Source organism: Macrobrachium rosenbergii, chromosome 50 (assembly GCF_040412425.1).
Source record: "Macrobrachium rosenbergii isolate ZJJX-2024 chromosome 50, ASM4041242v1, whole genome shotgun sequence".
Classification (NCBI taxonomy): domain Eukaryota; kingdom Metazoa; phylum Arthropoda; class Malacostraca; order Decapoda; family Palaemonidae; genus Macrobrachium; species Macrobrachium rosenbergii.
Window position 1 is genome coordinate 19,838,230 of NC_089790.1, and position 13,155 is coordinate 19,851,384.

Here is a 13,155-nt window from a genome sequence, read left to right on the forward strand (position 1 = left end):
TAACAGAATATATTTAGTTTTGATATACTTAGACTCATAGCATTTCTATCTAGTATACCTAATAATACAAACACTGGTGCTAATTTCAATATTCGGCCAACTTCCTAATGTTTGTGTAGAAGGACAAGACTATATAAGTGCAGGGTTTTTGTTAATAAACTGCTCCACTGGCTTTTACAATATACATACTGTATATGAACAAATTTAATTGTAGAAATGCTGTCCATCAGTAAAAGTAGCCAAATTTTTCCTTACAATTATCAAATCGACATACTTTTGTCTGCAGAACCCCTCAATCATGTAATGTGCTGTTTGGAAATATATGAGTTTTTAATGCTGATGATCACTACTGTGACATTGGTTTATGGCTGAAAATCAGGTGTGAATTTCTGGCTAAAGGCTGTAAGAGAGATGGTTTATATGGGAAAAGTGACTTGTAGTAATAGATTAAGTTACGCTTATCAAAACAATTCAGTTAAACTTTATCTCTCATACTCACATTCCTTATCATCCTGGCTAACAGTGATCTCTGGGCTGGAACTCACCACACTCCCCTTTACTTTTTTGTCTGTACTGTAATGTACTATTCTGAAACAAGTGGAAAATGACTTGTATTTCAGTGTATCACATTTCCATTGTTATTAGTTTGTGTTAGCCATACAGTGTTATTACCATAAACATTGGGTTTCCAGCCTGTGCATGTTGCCATACAGTAGTGCTATTATCTTTCTTTTCATTTCCATTGTTATAACTACAGTATATGGTGTTAGCTTAGTGATATTACCACAAACACTGGGTTTCCAGCCCGTGCGTGTTGCCTTACGGTAGTGCTATCATCTTCCTTTATGCAATTCAAAATAAAGAGCATTTGGCTATATTCTGGTCTACTTAGTATATTAACCCTTTGAGATTTTCGGGTGTTTGAACATACTCCACAGAAGCTTTCCACTTCTAGTTTACAAGAGATTTGCTTATATAGCTTCCTGTCAAGGTCTCTTGCACGACAGAAAGCTGGTTTTGGTCTTTTTTTGAGGTCGAATAATTGTACTTTATTATAGCAATTTTAAAACTTGAAAACAAAAGTACAGTATAGCCAGAATGATAAACCCTACCTGCAAGAAAGATGAATTAAAGCATCCAATTATACTCTCAAAGTGATGTCAGAATATTTATGGTTATTTCTTTATAAAACGTCTCAAGATGAAATCACTGGAATCTGGAGTGACAAGATTTGCATAACATCATTTGGCATCAGAAACTCAAAAGGGTTATATAGTTTGTCAACAGTCACCAAATTCCATTCCATTACACTTAAGAAATCTTAAGTAATAAAAGTGTAAAATCTAACAACGCGAATGAAATACACAAGGTTTATAAAGCAGAATACATATATCTTTTAAAGCCAAACCTATATGTCTGATAGCTAATACTGTACCTATTGTGAGTGCACAATATTTGTCTGACAGAAAGGAAGCTAACTTGATCTTAATTTGGGGATTGTCAATAGAGAACTGCTATTTGATTGAACTTTCTCTTTCATGACAACACTTGTATGACTCTCATGGCAAATTAAGGACTGTGCTGTCAGTGTTGCTCCAAATTTCAATCATGTCTCAAGTTTTGTATTAACTTTTCAAGGAAACTGTACTTCCATGTTTTCTTAACATTTTCATTGCAGGTTTTATAAACATTCCCTTTATCTAGGATGATTAGTACTAACTACTTGGTTTGGACAATACGGGAAATGTTGCCTTAGTTGGCAGAAACTTATCCTGTACCAATATTTCCCTTTCCAAGTGACGATATAAATCTAAACATCAAACACTGTAAAAACCACTTGAAAACAAAGGGAAAGCAATATTACACAAAACAGGTTCAAAGAAACTATGCATAACTTGTATATTTTATTCAAAATGTCTATAAAAGTGAAAAACATAAAATTTACACTATCATTACAGTAATTACAAATATATTACATGAACAGTAACAATTTTCATCCCACTTCTATGCACAATATATCTTACAGTGACTTTAAAATGTTAACTAGATGAATCCCTCTGACAGAGAATATAAAAAGCTTCTTTTTGAGTATAGATTCAATATGCTATTTCCGTCATGTAGAGAGGTATTACTGCTATTCTCTTCTTTAACAGAACCAGAACACCTGAAAGAGGGCAGAAATACAGTATGTGAAAAAATTATTGCATTACACCAAAGAATTTTAAAACCAAATCTAGACAGTAATTTTGAAAAACAATATCTTCTTTGACTTCCCAAACAAAACAGTAGTAGCATAAGATAATTACGAGCAACTTATACATTATACATCCGATAATCAATCTAGAAATTCATGGCCCACAGATTTCAATACTTATTCCTGGATTCAATTCTAATTTGGTCTTAATTTAATCCTTGAATTACCTTCTAGTTTTCTGACAGAAGTACATCTTCACACTTCTCAATTATTCCACTTCTGTTAAAATAATTTGATAAATTATTTTGTTTTATTTATTCACTTGTGACTTAATGCTTCTAACCAGGACTCAATGAAACTTTGGGACCTAGGCTGATGTTATTAAAGCAGGGGTTGGAGGCATTTGATAGCTACCAAGGATATTACAACTGCCTGTTCCTGGTCTCCAATGCAACATAAGGACTATGTCCATTCATCAACCACAGCCAGCTGAACAAATACATGCAACAGCTATCTCTCAGGATGTCTTGCCAGTGGAACTCTAGCATCTCTGACACTGTTTTCAGTTGTGTTAATGTTTGGGTATTAAATCTCGAAAAAACTACAATACTGTTACATTTGGGGAACATGACATATGTTACTGACAGGGATGTAACTCAGCTGTAAGTAGCAGTGGAATATGTAGTACCTTCTTCAGCTGAGGCTTCAAGCTTGAAAGAAACATCAACCACTTCTTTTCAGCCATTCTCTCAGCTCATTACAGCATCCTCCATGATCCACACTTCCAGGAGTTACATACAGTTACTTCTTACATACTGATAAGTGTCTATCATTTCATGAATAACAAAAGCTTACAAACACTTTAACTTTATTGTCATTAGCTGATTTTCTGCCTTATGGCTACAACTTCCAGGTTATATAATGGATCCTTCATGTCCCAATTAGTCAGTTCAAGGGCATTCTACAGTTCAATTCACTCACTCTAAATCACTATTCGGTCTTTATCATAAGTAATGTGTTTAAAGAGAAACATTATCATTTCTTAGTAACAGAACCAATTTTTAATCTAAATCTTCTAATTATAATATGTACAAAGTTCACTACCTTCAGCTATTCTGAATTTCACATAGATAATGGTACACAATACACAAACAATGAGCCAGTTCACTGCTTGAGACATGGAGCTCCATAAGTAGGTTCGAAAGGCTGCCACCCTCTTCTTTGGTCTGTCACATGGAGAGGTAGAGTTTCAGGGACATGAGAAGACCATGAATGATTACAACCTCATTTAAAGTATTGGGTTTGTTGGAAGAATTCTTTCTTAAAAACATATGCTAATAAATAAACATAACTATAAGAAAAGTCAGTATTTTATAAATTAGCACAAATCGTAAATATTGTAAAGCCAAACAAGTAGAATAAACTTTGTTAAGATGCTAGGAAAACATATTGACTTGCTATTTATTACAGTTTAACAACGTTTGCAATTCTTTGTTTTGTGATATCTAATATTGTTTGTGAAGCAGTTCTTAAAAATGCCTACTGTAGTAAATCAATAATAGGTATCAGTTTAAGTTATTCCCATCTCTCAATTTCACTTGCACTTTGTTATACAATGCTCTTGCATCAAGTCAATCATTCCTTTTTGCCCTTGTTCTTTTTCTTGTAATTTTGGAGCTTGTTATTCAGTTTTAATTTCTCTTTATATATATCTAATCTTTCATTACGTTTCTTCTTAAGTCTTTGCACAAAAATGCTATTCAATATTCAGTTCGACTGCTGTTTATCTCTCTTTTATGTTTATGTTTTGAGTACATGAGAGTTATACAATCTGATATTTCTGCTTCCAACCTATATTAAACCTTTGAGATTGTAATGACTTCAAATGATGTACCCATTTCCAATTGTTGATTCAGATGTTGTCAAATATCATTTACTGAAAATCAATTTGTGTAAATTTAACTTTTAAATTTTGAACTACAGTACTTCAATAAAGTACAAATATTCAGCTTCAAATTTACTCCAAAACCAGCTTGATATTATGGTAACTAAATTCCCAGTAAGCAATACATGAAAAACATAGCTGCATCCATAATCAGTCATACTGTGATTTGCCAAAAAAATTTTGGAACCCATATCATCTCAAGGGGATAAATAAAGGGCGAACAAATAGAATATTCTGGGTAATAAATATTTTCCAATTTGACTGTAAAGTTGGAAAAGGAAACTTTTATAATAAAATAGTTTTATATACTTACCACGTAATTACTTAGCTAATGATTATGCTCGCGCGGCATCCTAAATTCAAAATTCGCGGTAATACGTCAATTGCAAAGCAGGGGGTGACAGTCTCCGCCAACTGCAATGGAAGCGTAGGAGCGACTTACTGCCAGGGGCATCATTCTATTTTATTGCCACAAAGCCCATGAAAAAAGGGGAGGAGGGAGGGCTCTGATTCAGTAATTACTTGGTAAGTATATGTAAAACTATTTTATTATAAGAATGTCATTTTTATTTGGACTAATACAACTCTTAGTTATTATGTCTGTGTTTTAGAATGTATTTGCCACACTAGCGCATTTACAGTTCATAGATGGTACAGGTAAAATTAGATCAATTTAAACTATCTACTGTACAGGTAAAGACGTACAGAGAAATAATAAGTTGTAAAAATGTGTGATCGCTAACTACGAACAAGAGAGTGTGAGTTGTCCTTACTTAAAATATTAAATAAACTTATAACTTATTACTGACAGGGATGTAACTCAGCTGTAAGCAGCATTAGCATTTATTAGAGAGAGAGAGAGAGAGAGAGAGAGAGAGAGAGAGAGAGAGAGAGAGAGAGAGAGAGAGAGAGAGATATTCCTGCATTCATGATTTAGGAAGAAAAAAGGAAAAAGAAAGAAGAATCCTTTGACAAGCTGCAGTGTGTCAAAGGATTCTTCTTTCTTTTTCCTTTTTCCTTCCTAAATCATGAATTTCCATCTTTTGATATCTAACGTAAGAATAACTTCTCTCTCCATGTTATTCTCTCTGTCTCTGTAATAATTCGTACATAATTCAACTTGATGTTTCAAGTAAGGACAATCTCTCTCTCTCTCTCTCTAATTATTCTCTCTGTCTCCGTAATAATTGATAAACAATTTCACTCTCTTAAGTAATGACAACCCTTATCTGTCTCCCTCCTCTCTTGAGGATTTGCAAATGTCACGCCTGTGAAAAAATCGAGTATGACAATTAGTTAGGTTCCAATGAAAAGTTTGCATGTCTGCGAATTGGCGCAACTCGAATCATGTAAGATCGAGTTATTACTGTAACTTACCAAGTAATTACTTAACTGGATCCCACATTGCAAGGGGGTTGGGATGAATGGACTATTCTACTTCAAAAACACTAAGGGTTGTAATGACTTGAACTAGAAAGGGGTGGCTAGCATTGAAACAATGCTTGTTGCTTCCTTACCTGGTAAGAGCGCTACTGTAGGTGAATGCTGCCTCTGGTATGGTGCTCATCTTCACCTGTACTGGAGCGGCAGTGAGCTAATTGTTGCCTCTACATCAGTTGAAGTCTTGCAACGGAGGACATGCCTGATCGCTGGCAAGACGTATGCAGAAAAAAGTTGCCCTTGTCCTGAACGCAATACCACAAACCAACAACCATAAAAACACTGTCACCCACCCTGGCACAACAAACCACTACCCATCCAAAGAACTGGTGGGCACTCCAGGTACAAAGTACCTCCAGACTCCCAAAAAACTCAACACCCTACATCAAGGCGAAGAGATAGAAGAGAGACAGTATCTCTCCTATGCTTCTTCCCCCAATACCATGCCAGCAACTGCTAATGGTCCGAGGGTACTGCAGAATGGACGAGAGAGATAAATTGTGCTTGAAGGCGAGAGAGGCAGCCACTGCTCTGACTTCATGAGCTTTAACTTTGATCAAAGGAAAAGAGTCTTCCTGAATCCGGAAATGCACTTCGGAGATCAGGTCTTTAATAAAATGATAGGGCATTCTTTGAAAGAGGACGAGAAGAATTCCTGACAGAGCTCCAGAGGTTGCTAGCAGGTCCTCTGATCTTCTCTGTCCTATGCAGATAGTACCTCAGGGCTCTGACTGGGCAAAGAACCCTCTCCTCTTCATCTGGGCCCAGAGCATCCATTAAATTCTTAATATGGAAGGAGCGAGGCCAAGGCTTAGAAGGATCCTCATTCTTGGCTAAGAAGCCTAAGGTGAAAGAGCACACTGCATCTCCTTGGGAGAAGCCTACCCTCTTTGTTAATCGCATGCAACTCACTCACAAATTTGGCCATAGCCAGGGTTACTAGAAAGAGGGTCTTCTGCGCAAGGTTCTTGAGGGAAGCAGAATTGAGTAGCTCGAAAGGACCTGAAAGCCACTTAAGGACTACATCCAAGTTGCGAGACACTAAATCAGATTTCTTCTGCTTGGAAGTGTCGAATGACTTAATGAGGTCATTAGATCCTGGTTAGATGAAAGATCCATACCTGTGTGTTTAAAAACTGAGGTAAGCATCGCTTGGTATCCTTTAATGGTGGATGAGGAAAGGCTCCTAGAGGTCCTCAGGTAAAGGAGAAAATCTGCAATCTTGGCTACAGATGTCTCAGAAGATGAGATGTGATGTCTGAGGCACCATCGACAGAACACTGTCCACTTTGACTGGTAAACGTCGCAAGTAGATTGTTGTCGGCACTTCGCAATAGCTTCCGCAGCTGCTCTGATGAGTTTTCTGACAGTCTGAAGCCTGTCAGAGCGAGAGTAGACAACCCTTGGTGATATCTCTTGAGTGAGGTTGTTTGAGTGGCCACAGTCTTTGGGGAAGCAGCCTTGGGAAGTCTACCACAAGATGTAGAAGGTCCGGGAACTATTCCTTCGTGGGCCAAAACAGCGCTAAGAGTGTCATTGAGATGTGGTGTGACACGAACTTGTTCAGGGCCTGACCAGTCTAGGAGCATGGCATCTGTCGCCCATGCCAGGGGATCTGAGGCTGAAGAGCGAAAGAGAGGAAGGCGATTGTTTCTTGAGGTGGCAAACAGGTCTAGGGAAGGTTTGCCCCACAATATCCAAAGGGCGACACAGATCCTATGGTCAAAGGTCCACTTAGGAAGAAGGACCTGCTTCCGACAGCTCAACTTGTCCGCCAGGACATTTAATTTCCCGAATGAAACAAGTGACCAGTGTCACTTGATTCTGGTGCACCCAATGTAGAAGGTCCTTTGCAGTCTGACAAGAGGGAAAAGGAACGAGTGGCCCCTTGCTTCCTCTGATATACAACAGAGCAGTGGTGTTGTCCGCATGAACAACCACTGTCTTGTTGCGAGTTGGGGCTGAGAAATATTGGAGACCTAGATGAATGGCCTTCAGTTCCTTTACAATATGAAGATTGATTTCCTCTGGGGACCACATCCCGGAAACTTTTTGACTATTAGAAGAGCTCCCCAGCCTAGATCCAAAGCATCTGAGCAGAAGTCTAGGTCAGCGCTCGGAGGGTGAAGAGGTTTTCCCTGAGAAAGTCTTCCTTCGAACAGCCACCACTAGAGGTCCGATTTTATCTCCTGAGTGATGGGAAAGATGACAGATAGATGAGGTCTCAGGTGACAAGCACTTAGAATGATGCTTAGGGCGTTTGGAATCCTTGGGAGAGAACGAAACAGGAGAATCCCATGGGTGTGCAGGTAGCCAACGAGGCAAAAACTGAAGGATCCACACCGTAGCTGCAAGATGGAAGCGGGTTGTCGAAAGTGTCCCTGTGACAAATGACCGGCAATGGGAAAGCAGGAGCAGAGTCATCCATGTGCCTTTTCAGTGGCAAGGACAGTCAAGTAAGCATCTACGATGCCCGCAGTCAGAATCTGAGTCCAAGCCTGAAGACAAGTGGCTCACATCCAACGACATGCCTCTCCAGCGGCAGTCTGTTGAAGCCTGGGATCTAGCAACAGGCTCGACTGAGGGGGCAGCAACCTGTGGGCAAACCCTGCCAACCTCCCTTGGACCTCTGGTATGTCTTCACCCAAGCACAGGGGAGTGGGACAGTGACCTTAGTCTAGGAGAACCGATGGGACGAGAAACCACTAACACTTCACATAACACTTTGTCACTAGGCACTTCATCACTGAAAACTTTGTCCATAAGGACACATAGGGACGGCCCTATCTCTGACAATGAATTAACCACAAGACTAATTTTCTTATCAAATTTGGACTCAATTCTAGACTCAAGACTGACTATGGCATTGGGGTCAGAAGCATGGCAGCTTAGCACGGGAGTATGTGATGGAATAGAGGGAGGACTGAGAATTGGAGAGTGTGTGTCCAGGAGTAGAAGGAAGAGCTAGGATAGAGTCTGTCTTAGGCTTAGGTGAAGAATCTCTACTAACAGAGGCCCTAATTTTGGCCTGAGCAACTGCCTTCCTTAGCCTATTCTTCTCAAGTCTATTAAGATGAGATTCAAGCACCTTCCATTTACATTCATCCCAGTCTTTCCACCCTGAACATGTATTTTCCCTCGCACACATCTGCGCCCTACACTTAGTGCACATGGTATGTGCATTAACAAAGCTTAGTTAATCTAGTCTTACAGCCTTTGCTACAATAACGACGACTGGAAGCGCCAGAATCAGACATAGCTAACTATAAGAAAGAATCCAAATGCAAAAGATAAAACCATAAAGGCAACAGCTTGGGCCAAACAAAAGTGAAATACTTCACCGGCTTTGGCAAGCATGCAACAACTGGAGAATCAGACAGGACTGCAGAGCATGACCTACTGTCGGCAGCGTGGCATAAAAGAGAATGACGCCGGTAGCGGTAAGTCGCTCCTACGCTTCCGTTGCAGTGGGCGGGGCCTGTCACCCGTGCTTTGCAACCGACGCGTTACCACAAATTTTTAATTTAGGATGCAGTGCAAGCATAATCGTTAGCTAAGTAATTACTTGGTAACTTACTTATATAAAAACAGGGCATAACTTGTTTGTAAGTAGATGAATACTTTCTGAAATTAGTACATAGACTGAGTCAGGGGAATGAAGTCTCAAGGACTACTTTCCTTCTTACATTTTCAAAAGCATACATTTTTATTTGTAAATATTCTAACGTACTCTATGTTTGAAACTGTAATTTTAAAATTGTATGTATTCTATTGAAGCTTATGTTCAAAGTTAGGTTGTTACTACTTTATAACTATTACTGCTTCAACACAATTAGTTAAAAAGTAATGTGCCAATAGAAAAAAAAGGTTGAATAACTGAGGTTAGCCCTCAATGTTATGAATATAAAATAAATCTACTTACCATCCAATCCATGCAGGGTGTATACTCACAGAGAACAACTCTGCACTACACCCTGTGTCATTTGGAGAGCCTTCTTTCTAAGACCTTCCTCTGGTTCCAATAGCCCCGGGGCCTACCCCCGAGTGGACGCCTATATCACTATTGGAATCTCTTAGCTCAAAGTCACGTCACAAGCCCCATTCTATTGCCGCGTCGATAGCCATAGCCCCGACCCCTGTAATATACTACCTGAAATTTGAGAGAAAAATTCTGGTATTAATTCAAAGTAAATTCATATACCTCGCTGAACTATTTATTAAAAACTGCTGCTTAACTTGCACAAACTAAGAAAATCACAAGTAATTACACTTTTAAGCTTTTAATATGAGTGATGCACTGTGCACCAGATTCCATATCAAATTCTTAATAAACTGCTGCTTGAGAATGGACAGCTTACCTTTTGCTTAACTGTTTCTTACTTTTTGATATAAAAAATTATTAAAAAATGATTTCCATGAAGAGAGATTTCAGAGAAATTTGCGATGGTAGTCATTTCCCCAATGTTCCTCAAGCTGATAAATCTAGGGTGAACCCTTGGAAAAACTGATAGCCACAAAACAAACACAATCACAAAGAGACACTGCCTCAGTGACATGTGAACCCAATTTATGAATACTGAATAGTCTACTATATCATTTCTTCTATAAAACTACTGTGATTAACTTTCCCCTGAATATTCTCTTTACATTCTCCTTCAATCTGTAATATTAAAACTTTCACAAAGTTGTACTCCAGTAACTCCCATTTTTTTTTATTCATAAAATTCTACACTTTGCAATCCATCCAACCATTTGTATCCACTTTCCCAATCTACTAATCTTTTTCAAAAAATCCCAATCAACTACTTTCATTTCTGAAAATTCTTTATTCATCTTCTACCTACTGTACGTTTCACTTCTTTATGACTTGCCAGTCTTGATGATAACATTTGTGGCCACATACTGTACTTAACTTTATCTCCAATCAAAACTACCTTTTACTTTCATCTCTGCCACTCTGCCACAATAAAGTATTGATCAGAGTACTTCTTGAGACATTCCTTAACTTGATATTAAATTTTTTTCTGTGCTAAATACTGTATTCAACTTTAAAGCCCCAGACACCACATATTACCACCAATTCCAATGGAAAAGAACCTGGCTCCTCACTCTTTTCAGAATAAAGTAAAGTTCTTCCCTTGGGCCACAGCATACCATTTAACAAAAATGTATTCATAACCATCAGTCATTTTTTGAGGTATCTTGTGGTCCATCTAACTTTGTTGGCAAAGTTATGTCTTCATCCCCATTTCCTCTTTTCCAATTATAGATATTCCCTGAAAATCATTAATAACAAAGTATCAATCAAAGTGAAAAGAAAAGCAAATGTTTCCAAGAGGATAGTTCAGTTCTTAGCCATTACAACAGTACTGTAGTCAGGGGCAATTATGCCAAGTAATCTTCAAGAAAAACTAGGTGACTGAGTGATGCAGTCAAGTTAGTAGATATATCATGCCTATCATAACTACCTCTGTTGGCAAGGTTATAAGTGCAGTAAGCTAAACAAAAACTGACCTGTTAAATGAATGAAATGATGAATTTCAAGTATGATATTAAGACTGTACTATGACTTTATTTACAATAAACTGCTTTTGATGTGCAAAATTTTTAAGTTTACAAACGGTAGTGGTTTACTTTTGGCAGTGAGAGGAGTGTCAATACAAAAAATAATTCTCAGGTCTACAAAAAAAAATTTATTTGAAGGATTCAGCACTCACAATGACATCCCCTAAGAAAATAAGATTCATCTTAAAATAAATTCACCTTGTATTTGCAATATCAACCGAAAAAAATAGGTAGTTTATAATAATGACACTAACTCAACTTTAAATTCAATGACATCCCAACTTCAAAACATTCACAGGTTCTTCAAATATACATAGCAATCCTCATGTACAACAGGAACTTCACTGTAGTACATATTCCCAAGAGCAGGTGGTGTAGGTGTGTGTTTTACATGGATAAAAGTGTGTCATGCTTACTAGTCCATCCATGGACACAGCGTAAAAATCACAATCATGCAGACCACTTCATCTAATCATATGTGGTACCGTCCACATCCTCTAAAAATGAGGATATCTAGTTTGTTTACAACAGGAGGTTGTAGATATTGGTAATCTATTTTATATATTCCTTTAACTTCAACACTTCCAACTCTAGCCTCCATGTTATCTGACTAATGGTATTAGTTTGGGTACTTTTACCTGTACTACCTCTGATCTTTCTATGTTCTTCCACCAAAAGGGTGCCCTTGGACAGCACACTCAAATTGGGTTTAAACTGATGCACTGTATTAGGGTTGTCTTGTCTCCTTTATCCATGGGGTACACTGATGTTAATGGATCCTAATGTTTTCTGGGCTTTCTTTTCAGCTTCTCCAAGCTGCCTAGGGGGACTGCAAATCTTTAATGATACCGACTCATCATCTTCTAATGACAACTCTGTCTGCTTACTAAATTCCTCATATTTGGCATTCTTGTTTTTATAACCAAATGGGCATGACTCATTTTTCTTGACTGAAGGGTGTGTACTGTTTTAGTGAACATTCACTTCTTTTCTTTATATCTTGTAACTGTTTCCCTCTGATGATGAGGACAGTAGTCCTCATAAAGTTTAAGGAATTTAGTGTACTTTCAATTACGTACTAAGATCTACATTTAAGAAAATGGTCTTATTATATCCTTACCTTTAAGGAACAGGATTTTTCTTCACAGTCTTTACGCTGACAGTTTAAAAAATGGCACCCATCACATCCAAGAACTGACCAGATCCAACCAAAAATGGCACTCACCAACATCCAAGAACTGACCATATCCAACATACCCTACATTTACTCATCAGATCTGCAGTGCAGCTAACATCATAAAAGTGTCAACTTTTCAGACTTGCGTAAGACTTACGTCTGCTGAAATTTTCCAAATGGATGTGCAGTTCATGTCCATCTAACCCAGTTGCTAAGTCATTGTTGACAAGGGTGAATAGAGATCATCAACAAGTCAGCAAAGTCTAACTTTAAACTTCTTTGCAAAGTAAAGATATACACGGCACTTAAATTCTATATATCTGCATGAAGTTAATGTCAAAATATTTCCTTTATGGCCTAAATAGATTAGACCTCTTGCAAAGTTATCATGAAAACATAAACACTCATGGAGCCCTGAACTTGATCAAATAAACTTTGATCAAAACCAAAACCTGTGCAACCTGATGCTGAGATACACCCAATTTGAATGCTGGAACATATTACAGTACTACGAAAAAGAGCATATCTATAAAAAAAATTAGTGTATCTGAACTTGGCCAAATAACTTTGGGTCAAGGTCAAAATATATGAGTTGATTTAATCATTTGAAATTGAATACAAAACCTTGAATGCAAGTAAACTACATTTGTTAAAAGACAGGTGATCAAAAGACCCACTCAAAAACTGAACACAGCCCTAAAAATGATGTACACTTTACATCACTATATGGTTTAACGAGGCCACCGAGCCAATTCTATTCTCACAGGGCTTACCTGAAGGATTTTTTTTTTTATTGAGAAAGGAATACAGGACCAAAGTCAATTTACAGAAGTT

General features: G+C 37.8%; 1 protein-coding gene across 2 annotated transcripts in view; it reads right to left on the reverse strand.

Moving 5' to 3' along the window:
* Positions 1-1,891: 1,891 nt before the first annotated feature.
* Positions 1,892-13,155, reverse strand: part of LOC136832727 (hrp65 protein-like) — a 112,559-nt gene continuing 101,295 nt past the window's right edge. For both annotated transcript variants that reach the window (XR_010851294.1, XR_010851293.1), the window contains 2 exons: positions 9,502-9,729; positions 1,892-2,164 (listed from right to left, as the gene is read on the reverse strand). The gene's annotated coding sequence lies outside the window, so the exon portion shown is untranslated. The remainder of the gene's footprint in view (positions 2,165-9,501; positions 9,730-13,155) is intronic.